Genomic DNA, 17,168 nt, shown 5'->3' on the forward strand with positions numbered 1-17,168 from the left:
CTTAATTCTCACAGAACACCTCAACAGTGTAGGGTTTTCCTTTGAATCCCGTGAGACTCAATCGAATGCTTTCAGGAAGTCAGGAAGCAGGGCACGCGATTCGAGTTCCTCGTCATTGCCAAGAGTCAAGCTGTCCGTAACGAGTGGCTTGTTCGTCACGCAAGAACGGATTGGGAGAAATCCATCTTCAACTGGGGATTTCAAGTTGGCGGTGTTAAGGTGGTCCGGGGTAGCTCGCTTCAGAATGCGCTACATCACCTTGCATGACACGCCAGTAAAGCAGTTACCCCGTGGCTGCCGGGTAATAGCCGGTCATCAGTTATGCAGACTGACGTGACATTCGCTCTTATAGGGCCTTGCTGTAGCATGGAATGCCATCAATTGGAGGGTGATAGTGTTTGGTCGATGAAATCGGCAAGGTTCTTACCATTTAGGACACATAGAACTATCACTGGAAGTCTCGGACGGCTCTGTTGAGTAGGTGCCACATAGTGTGGCCTATTGTGGCAGGGGATATGCCCTCAGTCTGAAAGCGTTCCTTCGCTACGGTCAGGGGAAGGTCAATAAAGCCTGATGTATATTTCTCCAGATGGCAGCCGACAGCGCGGTTTTGCCGCCTCTTGGATTTAGTGTGTATCAATGGAACACAAACGGCAAACTGTTTTGGTAAGTCTTTATAGCAATTGATATTTCGCCTGTGGATATAAAATAGATATCTTCCGCATCACGGCAAGGATACCTGATGTCCGGCCATGTATGCTTTCGTGGAGGGCGAACAGTCTTCACCTATGTGTAAACTGCCTGACTTATTCAGTGATGGGGGAAACAGAATCGCGTGAAGACGTCCGTCATGAACAAGTTGGCGGTACGGGTGCAGGCGACAAGTATTGTGTTTGACTCAGACGTAATGTTGTACTACTTCCATATCAGGTAAGCTCTCAGGAAGCACGTGCGTATCATGTGAAACCCATATATATTTGTCCACAGACACTGCGTACAGCCAGCATCTATTTAACCGTACGGCCAGCTTGGACAATGCCGTAAAGTTGGGGATTTTCTCATTATAATACGAACACACAGATTCCGGCAAGGTCTGCAAATACTGCGTCTTATGCACCTGCAATTCGCTTCTTATCTTGAAGGCCACTAGTGGTATATCACCCGAAAATGGGCTTAACACACACAATCCAGGATATTCACATTTGTAATGTGACTAACAGCCATCTAGAGAATACCAACGGTCGTTCGTTAAGACCGGGTGCACTACTCACACTGCAGCACGCCACACAAAATGTGACCCTCCACGCCGAGTTGCTCATGCGGGAATTTGAGATGTACACGTTGTATCACTATGGCCGACGGCAAATCCTGGAGGGTGACGCCTACCTTCTGAATGTTGCCTCTCGAGTGACAAAGTATGCATGTTCTCTCGTCTTGAGGCACTTTTGTCCGCAATCACCAAGCCTGCCCCATGATAGTATTGGAACAATCAAGGTGAGGTCAAGCAACGGAAAATAACTTCTAGCTTGCGGTGTAAACACCCAGGTGCTTTTAGACGGCCGACACCTGTGTTAAACAATGCACATGCCCTTTCTACCAGGATATGTGGCCCCTCTGACTTCACCTCTGTTTTTACTGGACAGAGGCGTTCCGCCTGTTCTCTGTATTTGGAGATAAGTCCATTACAAGCAGTAAAAACTATTCTCCATAGATGTTCCTCAGCTTGTTCCAAATCAACCAACGATGTCTCCCGAATTGCAACCCACAGAAAAAAGACGTACCCCTTAGTCCTTCCACTTCCGACAGCTCTTGACGACATCCGCCAACGGCTGAAACGAGTGATGGATAAGATTCAGGGAGGGCTAAAGCCATCTTCAAGCAATTGACTCTCCAGGCGCAAGTCCTGCTTCGTCAAGGCTCAAAGTCTGTAGATGACGGCCTACGTCGATGATCGAGGCAAACTACTAACAGTGACCGCCGGTGTGAAAGGGATTGGGTATCACATCACGGCGGCTACAGTGATGGTGAACCTTGCCCACTTGTGGTGATACTCTTCACGCCTGTCTCAAAGGTGAATCCACATAAAAGTGAAGGACTTTTGTTTCTTAGCTCCCAGCCTACAGAGAGGGCGTCTTATGACGTTGACTTGGACCCAAGTACACAATATCAGCGCGGCTTGTCCCGAAAGTCTGTGAGTTTCCGTGTCTTCGGGTGAAAGGAGAGACTACTCGACGGTCGTGAGTAAATATCTGAATAATACGACTAACGCTGAAGAGCGCTAGTTTGAAGAAAATTCGAAGATGAATTCATGTCACCCGTCATCTAGAAACAGGTCATTTGTTGATGAGACCACACTCTTCACGCCTGTCTCAAAGGTGAATCCACATAAAAGTGAAGGACTTTTGTTTCTTAGCTCCCAGCCTACAGAGAGGGCGTCTTATGACGTTGACTTGGACCCAAGTACACAATATCAGCGCGGTTTGTCCCGAAAGTCTGTGAGTTTCCGTGTCTTCGGGTGAAAGGAGAGACTACTCGACGGTCGTGAGTAAATATCTGAATAATACGACTAACGCTGAAGAGCGCTAGTTTGAAGAAAATTCGAAGATGAATTCATGTCACCCGTCATCTAGAAACAGGTCATTTGTTGATGAGACCACATGCATTCCACGTGCCGTATGTATTTTTTTAAAATTATGCTCAGAGGGCATGTGAAATAACCGCTGAAGTTGGCGTTATGTAAACAATCCTCTCCGCATAAAAACGGTCATCCGCATCCCGGCAGCACATATGTATTCATCAGTCGACGGAAAAAATGGAACTTTTCATTTCGTCAAATTTGGAACCTTCTTCCGGTAGAGATGGATGAGCGCGGGCAGGCTCATTTAGCGTCATGGACCCATAGACGCATTTTAGCTGTGTGCGTCAGTTATGCTCGTTGAGCTGCCCACCACAATCGGCAACTGGATTTGCCTGACAAGTTTTGACCTGTTACAATGGATGACTCCGCTGCTGTTTAACCACAAACTTGCACAGACCATCAACATCTGCAAGTCCTACGTTCTTCTGACCCCGCGTGATTTATCCGGTGACAATGAATGCGTCTTCCGCGATGATAACTCGGAATGGCAACTACTGAGGTCTCTGAACATATAATTCGGTACGCGAGCGGTCAAGCAGACAGGAATATCAAAAATTGTTTAGAGAATTAACACCCTATATTGACATCTGCAGGATTAATATAGTTTCTAGAAAGCTCAGTGAATGAATTTCAGCTTCAGAACTTCCGCCAACTTTTCTTCATTCAAGCAATTCACTTCGTACCCGATTCGCGAACACCCTATATTGACATCTGCAGGATTAATATAGTTTCTAGAAAGCTCAGTGAATGAATTTCAGCTTCAGAACTTCCGCCAACTTTTCTTCATTCAAGCAATTCACCTCGTACCGCGATTCGCGATATCTTATTACATTAGGCACCGATTTCGTGGTGGATGGTGATGGGTGACCTTAAGGATTCCTCATTTAAACAAATTACTCATGAAGGCAATTCGCAGAGCAACTGTTTAGGTATGGACATTTCCCCCATCAACTGGAATTTTTAAACCCCTGTAGTGAAGTTATCTGGACGTTGCTTCTTTAACCTTGGAGACTTTCCGGAGATGTTTTTGCCGCGTCCTAGACGCACACCGTGGTTCAAATCAGGGAAAGCAGTTATTCGACCCTTAAGGTCACCCACGCAGCCGTAGTGTTGTTGAAAGTTGTTTAAATCTACTCAGAGTTCACAGTGAGCGCGGGATTCATATTTTAAATGGCAGTTATAGCTCTGCACCGTTTGTCCATGAATGCGGCGGATGATTTTGTAGAAAAGTTGGCTCGTCCACGTTTTTTCTGCTTCAGTGCATCTCAGGTCGCTTTGGGAAAGCAAATGGCCAATAATATCTTATTTTTCGTCCCCTTAAACCCCAAAACCAACAGTTTGCTGCTTTTGTATGAAAAGGCGTTTTAGCCACCTGTGCTTTTTCTGAACCTAGTGGATTGCTCCCTTTCGACGTTTCCTTGACGTAGTAAACGCTGATGCTACGCATGGGACCAACCGTCTTGGTTAATTAAATTTAGAGCCCTGGACATCACTGGTAGCGTACAAACTAAATACATCACCTGATACGGATGACATAGGCATCGGTTGACCGGTGATATTTGTCTTCATTGAAAGCAAGCATTCTTCGCCTTTGCGCAAGCCGTTCTGCTTGTTGAAATGTATGATGGATGGACAGTATTCTGTCAAGACGTTCGTCCTAGGCAAGATGACCTCGCAGAGGTGGGCTGCTTGAGCTGTGTTCAGCTGTGATATAACCCTGTGTTGTCCTGAGGCACGACAAGCCATCCGGAAGCACGTACTTTTCGTTGCGTTGCTGTAACTTTTACAGACGATTTCTAACCGCAGCCAGCACATATTCCACCACATGACCCACTTTGATAACGCAACTGAGCAAGTGACGGCGCACCGGAAAATAGTCGCATTGATTTTGCCACGATTTACAGATCCTGCGGAGAGCCAAGACCGGGTTTGTCTCTTATTTGACTGCCCACTGGCCGTATATCACTTGAAAGTGGGCCATTCACGCCGAGTGCGGGGTGTTACATTTCATGAAATGCTACAAATAACTGCCTGAAGAACGCTAACGGGCGTTTGAAGGGGCACTTGCATCATGCTGATAGCCTGGAGCCTCCAACTCAGCGTCGCACATAGCAGTCACGGTAACTAGTCGATGTGGGTAGCAACAACTGGCGCTTTAATTCCACCTACGGTGCGTCATATCTTTGGTATGAGTTTGCTACTAGTTGCAGGTAATGAAACGCGCGGGCGGGAGGGTACAATCGGGAGTAGGACGTGGGTGGTTGCCACACCGAACTTGGTGTGGCAGTGCCGTGCCATCATTGCACCGAAATACTTCGGTTTCTGGACAGCATGGCAATGGACGTCATGTTTTTAAGTGATTAGGCTGGGATGTACGATTCTATGAGCAGTGAGGTCTTTGGGTAGGCAAAAGGAATACACAGAGGTGGAACGAAGCCGATGAAAAATGCCCGGTATTTTCCGGTCCGGTTGGCGATCGCTTTGGATGCAGACCACAAGCCGGGTGGAGTTGATAACAGTCAGACAGGACTATAGGATAAAGAGCAATAATAGGAGAAAAAACATTAAGTGTACCACAATTAGGTCGGTGACAACAAGTGGTTAAATGAGACAAGGTAGTGATAGTGTTGTACTTAGCGAACAAGCGGTCAAGCACGAGTTGATTTTGCTAATATATGGTATTAGAGTACAAGAGATTGAGAGCAAACCGGTACAAGCATGCAGACAAGTAATGGGGTTAAGGAAATCAAACATATAAGCACTGACGGGAGTAGGAATCCTGAGATGATGGATTACTTTATTTGGAATTTATTGGGCGAGTTGGACAGTATTATAATCCAGTAAAGTTAGTGCAATGGATATGGTCACCGGTCCCCGAAGCACTACTGGTGATAACTTACCAGCAGTTATCTCGTGACGCTGCATTGTCCACAGGCTAGTTATGCATATCTGGGAAAGGGAATCGTCTACAGAGATGTCCTTCGCGCTGCCACTGCGCAACTCATGCAGCCGTTTAACAAAGTCCTACTTAACGTAAGCTGAGCTCCATCGGAAAATGTGTCGTGACAAAGCTCGCTGAACAAACTATCTAATGTGTTAAGTCTGAGTGATTTTCTCGGACGAACTTGGTGTGGCAGTGCCGTGCCATCATTGCACCGAAATACTTCGGTTTCTGGACAGCATGGCAATGGACGTCATGTTTTTAAGTGATTAGGCTGGGATGTACGATTCTATGAGCAGTGAGGTCTTTGGGTAGGCAAAAGGAATACACAGAGGTGGAACGAAGCCGATGAAAAATGCCCGGTATTTTCCGGTCCGGTTGGCGATCGCTTTGGATGCAGACCACGAGCCGGGTGGAGTTGATAACAGTCAGACAGGACTATAGGATAAAGAGCAATAATAGGAGAAAAAACATTAAGTGTACCACAATTAGGTCGGTGACAACAAGTGGTTAAATGAGACAAGGTAGTGATAGTGTTGTACTTAGCGAACAAGCGGTCAAGCACGAGTTGATTTTGCTAATATATGGTATTAGAGTACAAGAGATTGAGAGCAAACCGGTACAAGCATGCAGACAAGTAATGGGGTTAAGGAAATCAAACATATAAGCACTGACGGGAGTAGGAATCCTGAGATGATGGATTACTTTATTTGGAATTTATTGGGCGAGTTGGACAGTATTATAATCCAGTAAAGTTAGTGCAATGGATATGGTCACCGGTCCCCGAAGCACTACTGGTGATAACTTACCAGCAGTTATCTCGTGACGCTGCATTGTCCACAGGCTAGTTATGCATATCTGGGAAAGGGAATCGTCTACAGAGATGTCCTTCGCGCTGCCACTGCGCAACTCATGCAGCCGTTTAACAAAGTCCTACTTAACGTAAGCTGAGCTCCATCGGAAAATGTGTCGTGACAAAGCTCGCTGAACAAACTATCTAATGTGTTAAGTCTGGGTGATTTTCTCGGATGGAATTTGCATTGGATATTCTGCAGATGTTACTTTGTTCCTAAAGAACACCAAAAGGCCCAAATAGGCGAAATTGCGATTTCGTGTTCTGTCTCTCCTAAACGCTGTTCACTATTTGCGCAACGGGATTGATTTCTCGAATTCTACGGCGCTTTCAGGCTTGCCACTTCACAGTGTAGAATGTCTATATATAGTGTATATGCATCTGTGTGGTTGAAAACGAATCATTCCGGACTGTGCGCGTATGTGATGTATATCCAGCGAGCCGTAAGATTGGACACAAATCGAGGATCAGTGGGGCGCAGAAGCTGTAGGTCTTGCCGGAATCTGTGTGCTTGTAATACGATGTAAAAAACCTACTGCACAGCACTGTCCAGGTGAGCCATGCAGAGCAATGTATGCCGACAGAATATGTCTACGACCAAAAATACATGACTATTAAATGATGCATACGTGCTCCCTGATAGCTTTACGGACATGAAAGTAGCAAAGCATAACGTCTTGGCCGAACGCGACTCTTGCTGCACGCATTTGTGCCGCTAACTTGTTCATTACAAAGGTCTTGACCGGATAGGATTCGCCCATCACTTCTTTGAATAAGCCGAACAGTTTACGCATGGGAGCAAACTGCTCGCTCTCTATGAACGCATACATAACCGGATGTCCGGTTCCCATGCCGTCCGTTGTCAAGAATGTGTACAGTTTATATCTACATGCCAAATATTAGATGCTTTAAAAACTCACCCAAGGCGGTTTGTTGCACGCGTTCCGTCTACATTCACTAGATCTGGAAGGCGTCGGAATAACGCCATCTGCTGCCATTGGGAGGAACATGTGTGGCTATAGTGACGTTTTTCCTAACTGACACACAAGCACGCATCCGGTCTCCCGAAGTTTTGTCAGGACCAAAGGCATATCATCTACCATATTAAAACCCAACTATGCGGCACCTACTCAACATAGTCGGTAGACACTTCCGGCGGTAGTTGTTAATATCCTGAGTGGTAAATATCTTGCCGATTTCATCCGCTACAAACCGCTGCACCTCAGATGAAGGCGTCCCATATTTCTGCAGAACCTTGCGTGTGCCAAGCTCGTCTTCGGTTAGGCGTCGAATGACTGGAAGGCGATCGTACAGAAACGTTGACAGTTTGTTGTTGTGTTCAAGAAAATAAGAGGTGACAGCCTCCGTAGACGAAACCGCACTGGACAGCTGGTGCTTCGCGTACATTTTTATTAGAAAATACGCTCGGCTTACTAACTTCTTCGGATTCCCAGGCTTTTTGTTGGTCTTGCCTGCTGCATTTGTGGTACACCCATTCGTAACGCAAAACGGCGCTGGTGCTTTGATAAATGAGTGAACCCACAAATACTGCAACGTCATCATTCATGTATTGATTTAAGGCCTTCTCAAATGCCGTGAAGGATGAAAACGATACACCCACAAATTTCTCAACGAACGATTTTGAAGCCGTAGCACAAGAAGTTCAAAGCCGAATTTGTGCCAACAATTTCCAAAAGAGATCGATTTAAACAAACCGCATAAAATTGATGGCAGATGAGGATGATTTTTAGACTGAGCACATGTGCAAAGAAGTGCAACATTTTACCCTTAAAGTTTTTATCTCACCCGCATAGGATTTGCAGAAAAATGCATTGTGCTTGGAAGACGCGGCCTCGTAAGCCGGTAAAAAAGCGACTCGATGGGTCCATGGCGTTTACAGTTTAATCACTTAAACAAAATGCTATGAGCGAAATATTACCTAAAGTGCAAATGGATTTGACTAATTCCCCGTTGAATTCGTATCTCCAAAAACCCCATAGTTTCCTTGAAAATAATGTGGGTGTGCTTCAAGTCAGCGACGATGTTTGTTATCCGTCGCTCAGTTGTGCGTGTGGCTCACTCTAAAGTTTGTTCGTTGCTTTTAGGTGTAGAAGTCATAGGATCCGATGGAGTGCCCTAAATTACTGAAGTTTTACATAAATTAGAAGAGTTAGGCATGAAATGCTTGAAAGAATCTTTCCGAATTCATCCGCCACAAACTGCCGCACCTCAGATGACGGCGTTCCATATCTCAGCAGGACTTGGCATGTGCCAAGCTCGTCTTCGGTTAGGCGTCGAATGACTGGAAGGCGATCGTACAGAAACGTTGACAGTTTGTTGTTGTGTTCAAGAAAATAAGAGGTGACAGCCTCCGTAGACGAAACCGCACTGGACAGCTGGTGCTTCGCGTACATTTTTATTAGAAAATACGCTCGGCTTACTAACTTCTTCGGATTCCCAGGCTTTTTGTTGGTCTTGCCTGCTGCATTTGTGGTACACCCATTCGTAACGCAAAACGGCGCTGGTGCTTTGATAAATGAATGAACCCACAAATACTGCAACGTCATCATTCATGTATTGATTTAAGGCCTTCTCAAATGCCGTGTAGGATGAAAACGATACACCCACAAATTTCTCAACGAACGATTTTGAAGCCGTAGCACAAGAAGTTCAAAGCCGAATTTGTGCCAACAATTTCCAAAAGAGATCGATTTAAACAAACCGCATAAAATTGATGGCAGATGAGGATGATTTTTAGACTGAGCACATGTGCAAAGAAGTGCAACATTTTACCCTTAAAGTTTTTATCTCACCCGCATAGGATTTGCAGAAAAATGCATTGTGCTTGGAAGACGCGGCCTCGTAAGCCGGTAAAAAAGCGACTCGATGGGTCCATGGCGTTTACAGTTTAATCACTTAAACAAAATGCTATGAGCGAAATATTACCTAAAGTGCAAATGGATTTGACTAATTCCCCGTTGAATTCGTATCTCCAAAAACCCCATAGTTTCCTTGAAAATAATGTGGGTGTGCTTCAAGTCAGCGACGATGTTTGTTATCCGTCGCTCAGTTGTGCGTGTGGCTCACTCTAAAGTTTGTTCGTTGCTTTTAGGTGTAGAAGTCATAGGATCCGATGGAGTGCCCTAAATTACTGAAGTTTTACATAAATTAGAAGAGTTAGGCATGAAATGCCGAAGTCTTGAGAACGTTCTTAGCAAGTACGACTATATCTTCGATGTTACTGAGCAGGATCAATGTGACAAGGATTTGAATAGTCCCCTCCTGACTTTTAATATTTTGGGTGATAATTTCCTAGCCACTATGGAATGCGGTAAAATGTTTACCTTCTGTCAAAGCGTGAACTCTTCTGATTTAACAGTCAGCTAAACAGGTACAGTTCATACGATGGGTCACCGTTACCTAGAGTGCTCGGTAAACGTCCAGGTACAAGGGGAAAATCCGTCTCAGAAAGCTGGGGCAATTGAATCGACTCTGAGTGTCTAACCACGCATTTTATGTACAGTAATATTTGGATACCAAGCACGACATATATAGGTTATTTACTTACCGCTGCTCGCCCAAATGAACATGAGACTAGTCTCATAACCAACTGATGACAGGTTCCATATAATCGAAATACAGGTTAAAAACACTTCGTAAAAATGGTCGACGTAATTTCACACCGTTGTGTGTGGTCCCATACACCAATACTGGAAGGCCATTTACCAGCTTAATGCGAAGCAGCCTATCTCATTTTCGGCGAAGGTGTTTGGTATCAAAGCAGTGGATGACTGCAGTTTAGATCATTTATGCCTAGTTGCCTATTTACTGACGTTTGGCCTGATGGCCACTCGTTTGTTCACCCAGCTTGGTATTTAGCTTGCAAAACATGTGTTCACTAATCAAAACTACATCATCAGTGAGTGGCTGGTTGGTCAATTTCCCCTTACCGGCCTGAGTTTGTAGAAACGACAGGGAGTAGCTTTTTGGATTGCTAAGATCACACCGCTCTTGTTCGGTCTTAAGCTGGTTGCTTTTTGGTCAGCATTCTTTGAATTCAATTAGTTTCCATTCGTAGAGCATTTACTCCTGGCCTGATGGCCAGTTCAAGATCGTTTGGCGTTGAGGTCAGTTTCAGCTTTATTTAGTGGGCTCTAATGGCCTTTACGCTCTCTGTAATTTGCCCCTCCTATTTTCTTGGTCCATTCCCAAATATTATTGCATTGTGGGTCATCTTCTCAGGTTTTTTCAGATAATTGTGCTTCTGTCTGACAATTTGTTCTGCTGCACTGGGGTTATTTCACGCTCTTGATTGGTGATTCAACTGCGTTTTGTAAGGTTTTCCATACTTTGACCGGTTTTGTTTTTTTAATTTCTCGGTAGACTGAATACTCCATCGAGTTTTTATGCTTTTGAAATTGGATCCGCTTGCTAATTCTGTGCATGCCTCTTCCGGTTTCTCGTACAGTTTTGAGCCTTTTGGCCATTGAGCTCTCTTGCTGCTGGTGGCTGCTAGTTGGGGTCAATTTTGATGTGTTTTTCGATGGTTGCTTCGGTATAGTATCACACTTCAGTGATTTCCCGACCATTTTCGTTCACGCTTGAGCTAGCATATGGGCGGATTTGTGCTTGTCCTGACCTTTTTGTCTTCTGACGGCGGAATTGTGTTCATGGAGTCTGGGGGAAAGCTTCCTTCCAGGCTTTCCCAAGCAGCATTTGTGACCGTCTTAACGTTAAACGCGGTCCATTTACTGAGAAGCGGTAGCAAAATAATCTGGCATACACGGTGTTGTAGGACAGGCATCAAGGAATAATCCGCACAGTCCTATGCAAAAGAAAACGTGCATGTTCGTCCGTGCTGAGTTCGTCTTGTTTGAAGTTTCGACACACCCAGTCTCGTTGTCTGTCATCGCACTTGCTCAGGTGATTGTCGAATCCAGCGATGAGACTTACAATTACACCTAAAAGAATGGTCATAAATTTTTTGCTGGAGTTGCGACTTGGGTGTCGACTGGCAGAAATTGCTTTTAATCTACTTGAGAACATTACAAGTGCGCTTTTGAAGAGCTCTAGAATTATCTTGATAAAGAAAGATGTAACAAAATTAGTTATGATAATGGAAAAACCCATATATATTCATAATAGGCCAGTTAAGGAAACTCATGAACTAGTGAGTTGCAGACAAATAGAGCGTAGAATTTTGGGTCATCAGAAATAGCAGCGTTTGGTTACGAATCTCATGATAAAAAGCGGCCTAGATTTTTCTCGCAAATTTTTTACCACTGCTCTACTCTTGATGGATTCGCGTTGCTTTTAGATCTTCTCCAGATATATTATCCACTCGGTTGGGCTCTGTTTTTTATTGACTTCCATAACACTTTCCTTACCAAGAAGAGGTTGGAATTGTTCTGCTGCATCAGCTTTCAGCTTATCTGAGCCCCCTATACTCGGTTTTGATCATACTGAGATCCATTCTGCTTTTGTTGCTGTGTTTAGTTACAAGACAGTCGTACCATTTTCAAGGTTTATTGAATTACAGCTAGGATACATTGGCAGATATTGCATGATATTCGTTGTAATCGGTGTTAGAACTAGGGTATTCCGCTCACGTTATTCAGGATGGGTTCGCTTTCTGCATGATTTTTATCAAGGGTTTGCTGTCGATGTGTTAAAAAAGTCAGAGAAACAGGAAGGCTTGTCAAGCGAAAAGTGCTGTAAATGTGAAAACCCGTTATTTATTCTCAACCCCGAAAAAATGAGGAGTAAGATTACCTGACTCCTACCATCACAACATAAAACGTGAGGACGTAGGTGCCTAACAAATGTTCAGCAGACACATTTTTGGTGATCATTTGCGGACCGAAGAATCTGACGAATTTGGTGAATTATTACTGCACGTGTTGGAAATATCGGTTCAAGCGGGCCAGAATTGGGTTTCCGTCAGTTCAGTTTATCAGCGATAAACAATGTACCATGGATACATTGGTTCCAGATGCTGCGGTTTCGGGTCACCGGAGAGTATAAAAGAGAGGAGATACAGTCAAGAGTTGGAGCCGATGCTTTAAGTCTTTTTGGAAAATTAAGCTTGCGTTGAATGCGGTAGCTTTGATGCACGAACAATAACAACTGGGTGATTTGGCAATGTCTGCAAGTGTCACTAGCCATCGGTGAATTGAGTCTTGGGGTTCACATTGAGCGTGGTGGCAGTGGTCGCCCCAATGCTTTTCCTGTTAAGGGTTTTCTCACTTCTTTGCCAGATCATCACGTATGTGGGCACAAAGCACGAGCATCACTTATGTGGAGAATTGCAGGTAAACATGTTACTGTCTATCATACAAGAGGAAGACTGAGAGACTGAGTTAGAAACTCGCACAGCTTGGGGGTATCTCCGAGATACAGTCAAGAGTTGGAGCCGATGCTTTAAGTCTTTTTGGAAAATTAAGCTTGCGTTGAATGCGGTAGCTTTGATGCACGAACAATAACAACTGGGTGATTTGGCAATGTCTGCAAGTGTCACTAGCCATCGGTGAATTGAGTCTTGGGGTTCACATTGAGCGTGGTGGCAGTGGTCGCCCCAATGCTTTTCCTGTTAAGGGTTTTCTCACTTCTTTGCCAGATCATCACGTATGTGGGCACAAAGCACGAGCATCACTTATGTGGAGAATTGCAGGTAAACATGTTACTGTCTATCATACAAGAGGAAGACTGAGAGACTGAGTTAGAAACTCGCACAGCTTGGGGGGATATCTCCTGGACAGTTGCACAGCTGTCCTCTGGAAGCAATCTGTTGTAAAATTCTTTCGATCTATGTGAGAACGCGCCAAAACCAGATGCCTGACACACGTGGCTCCAGGGGACATATAGTTACCTGCAGCAACCAAGATCTGCTGGTAGCGAAGGGCCGATAAATACGGGCGTTATCAGGCTCCAAACCGAATCCTTCTAAGGCGCTGACACCGTGGGAGACAAACTAAGAACGGGTGGGTTCGAGTTACTCGTTACGTGGAAAAACGGGGTTGGCCTAACCCAGTAGGGGTTTGGCAACAGTCTATTTGTTATGACACTTTATCAAACTTTTCCGACTATGCTTGCCCAAAAGGAGGGAGCCCATTGTCCAGGAGACCCATCCAGAGGCTTGCCGAAAACACGAAGGCAAAAGGACGAAACCACAAAAAAACTTGGCGAACAGCATTCAACGGGTAGTGCTACGACGGTTTTAGTTTTTTGATGATTTTGGCAGAGGACTCTCTCAGAGTTTCAAAACGTCTGTTTCGCAGTTTTCGTCCTCGGCCAAAACGAGGTGAGACCGAAGGAAAAACATATACCCTGGCTATACGAGAAATGTCTTAGTGAGATCTGTTAGGTTGCATGTGATTATGAGACAGAGACAAAGGGGGCCGGTGGTCGTTACAAATTGATTTTCTGGAGATAGACGGATCATTGATGAAGGATGTTCCGACTGCGTCGTTTGTTGAAAATTCGGTTGCGTTGCCTCCGTCGAGTCGAAGATGAAAAGGTCCACACCTGTGTATTAAACACTTTCTGTGGACTAAATTCCTATCAGGTTTTCAGTGGGCCGTGGTGAAAAACGGGTATGTGATCAAATGTCTCCGGGTAGCATTTGGGATTGGCTTGACCAGCTCAACTTATCCTTAGAAAGTCGATAGAGTTTGGTTCACCACACAACGGAGAAACATTCTGCAGGGATTGATCTGACCTCAGCTTACGCCATGAGACCTGAGGCGAGAATCCGTGAGAGTCGTAAAAAGATACTTTTATAACTCTGACCAACACACGGAGGTTCTCATGGTTCAGGTACAGCACTTGGGTTTGATATGACCAGCCATTACTCAGCGGAATATTGTACTAATGAAACCACAGTCCCAATGGACCATGAAGGATTTTTGGGTTTTCCCGGACAAACATTCTCAGTCATTGACGGTGATGTGAGGAGACATTATAAGTTTCAATAGGGATTTCATCCTATCAGTGAAGCCGGTGTATGCTGAAAATGAAGTGCGCAGTACCACCATTCTTTTCTTGTTAAAAATTATGTGCAATGTGCATCTCTTTAAAGTCAGCAAGTGGCTTGATACTTGACCGTTTGGCTAAGAGAGTCTAATCAACGGTGTGATTAGCCCTCGCTTACAGGAGACAGTTCCTGACTAAGTGAGAGCTTGTCACACTGCTGATTAGACGTCCACGGCCAAACGGTGAGTTATTCAACTATTAGCTGGAAACTCGTGGGTCCAAAACTCTCCGAGTTTCAACAGATTTGCGTTGCAGATGGTTTCCAACCGGAATGAAACAGCGGTAAACTGCTTGTCGGTTTTTCAGCATACACTGACTTCACAGTCAGCATGAAACTTCTATTGAAATTATTCATTCTTGTTAAGAGATATCAAATGCGGTGGTGACTAAATTATCTGGTTGGCAGTTCAAACTACTTTTTACATAGCATTTAGGATAACATACCATAATTACACAACCTATTTGTGTAGAAGCACCTTTCTGCGTGTGGCTGCTCATCGCACTTTCGAACGGCGTGCTGCTCCATTTTTTCCGGTTTTGTTTACTTTTTGTTATTGCAAAGTCACTCATACGGACTCACTTGCCTCGTTTGCATTCATCACAAGAGTGCGTAACTACCATCTGGTTTATCGCCGCTAATGTTTTCACAGTCTGGCCCGCAAGTCGCATGTGGTGTCTGTTCTGAGTTTTATTTGTTTAGCTGTCTTTGGCACCTGATTAAACTTTGTTCACCAATTGCCTTCTGAGGCTACTATTCACTCGGTAATCGTAACCATCCCGATTAAGCATTAGCTGGAAAAAATACATAATAACGAAAACAATCAATCAGACACCAATCAAGTTATCATACGCTGTTACATTTGTCAGCCGTGAAGACACGAAAGATGTTTATATGCGTTGGCACAACCTGTTGAGAGTTATCAACGTGCATCTTTGGGTCTATTCCATTATAAACGAAAGCTTATAAACGAATAAGCTTTGTGGTATTTTAATTCTACTCAAACTTTCAAAGAACACAATGATACTGAGTCTAATCACACCTAAGGAAAATATGAGGCCCTGAGAAGGAAAAGCGGGTTGTTTGTATTTCTCCGCGTTTTACGGAGACAAATACCACGAGAACTTCGCAGATTGAAAGTATATGGTTCATTTTTTAAAAATAACATCTGATATGCTCGATGAAGCGCGACAACGTAGCTACCTCCAGGGCATGATACACAAGGTGAGCAAAACGAGGGGTGGTCGTTGGCTATTGTACAGGATATGACCAGAAGCTCTGAAAAAAGCAGCATAGAAATGAGCCTGGGGATGTTGGACACACAAAACCTCTCCCCCAGATCTACACCGGTGTTCTTCCAATGAGGCGTCTGTCACTTACACAGAAGTGTTCTGAATCATGGGGTTACTACAACTCAAGATTGTGCGCAAACCTACACGCAACTTGTGATCACTCTACTTGCATACCACCTATCAATCAGCGATTGTTCGGTACAGGGTTTTTGATGTCGCTCGCTCTTGAGACTGGAGGGATACTGGGAGCATTCCCGCAACAAATAATTAAAATGAGACTCCAGAAGTATATTTATCAGGTGGGACTTTAGGTGACCAACCGACATTTACTGATCAAATTTAACGGCACATCTCTAGGTCTTCAAGGATGAATCTGAATATTCCCCATAGTTAGGGATATAGGTAACTAACCGGAGCTAACCTGTGACCCAGTTTTGATATACATATGTAATGCACGGATTCTGCGTTTTTTGCAAATATTATGGCCGTATTTGTCTCTTTAAATGATATAATCAGGATTAAAAATCAGCATGACTGCCTCTGAATGCACAAATCCACGGCAAAACTCGTTACCGAGGGAGGGTTAATAACTGAAGGGAAAAAATTCTTCAGGAATGCACTCGCAAGCAAGGGAACTAACTGCGCGATGGACGTTTGTCAGCCTCGAAATTTGTGTAAGCTTGAGTTTGCGTGATGTCCGGAACGCAACCCTACCAGTCCAATTTAGGATGAAAATTGGCCCATGGTCGTTCTATTCAGCAGCTGCGTTGCTGCATCCGATAATGATACCAAGGATTCCATCTCCTCCAATATTCTTCATGAAACCACATCCGACCTGTGACCTCTGAGCAATTCTGCACAAAACGCCTTTGCTCAGCTGAATAATCCCTAGACGTTTCCAGAACAGCGAGAAAGTAACATCAGCAGTTATAATGTAGCAATAAGCCATCATACCACCATATTTTGATATAGCCTTGACAACATTCACTGGCTCTGTGTTGAACCATTAAATGCAGCACCCGAACTGAATGTACGCCAACCAATGAATGAATAATGAGAGGGAGTCCCACTAAAGAAGAAGGGATGCTTGGATTAGATCGGCCATTGGAAGTCCCATACGCACTACTTAAGACAACTATATAACTCCGCAATGGGAGTTGTACCATACATGGGACTGAAACGAAGGCCAGTCTATACCAGATGCTTGTATAATCGCCAACACACTTCCATCTGAAGGTAACTAGGTTTCTCTCCCTAACTCGGGATTTTCCCGCCCCTCAGAATAAACATCCGACTTCACATACATATGTCAAGAAAACATGGAGTCAAAGCGCTTGTTGAATATTATTTACTAACTACGACCACAGTAGTATAACAGCACCCTGCTTCACCGTAGGTTCAAGCAAGACCTCGCT

The sequence above is a fragment of the Opisthorchis viverrini genome (genome assembly GCF_000715545.1).
Source record: "Opisthorchis viverrini unplaced genomic scaffold opera_v5_4, whole genome shotgun sequence".
Lineage (NCBI taxonomy): Eukaryota > Metazoa > Platyhelminthes > Trematoda > Opisthorchiida > Opisthorchiidae > Opisthorchis > Opisthorchis viverrini.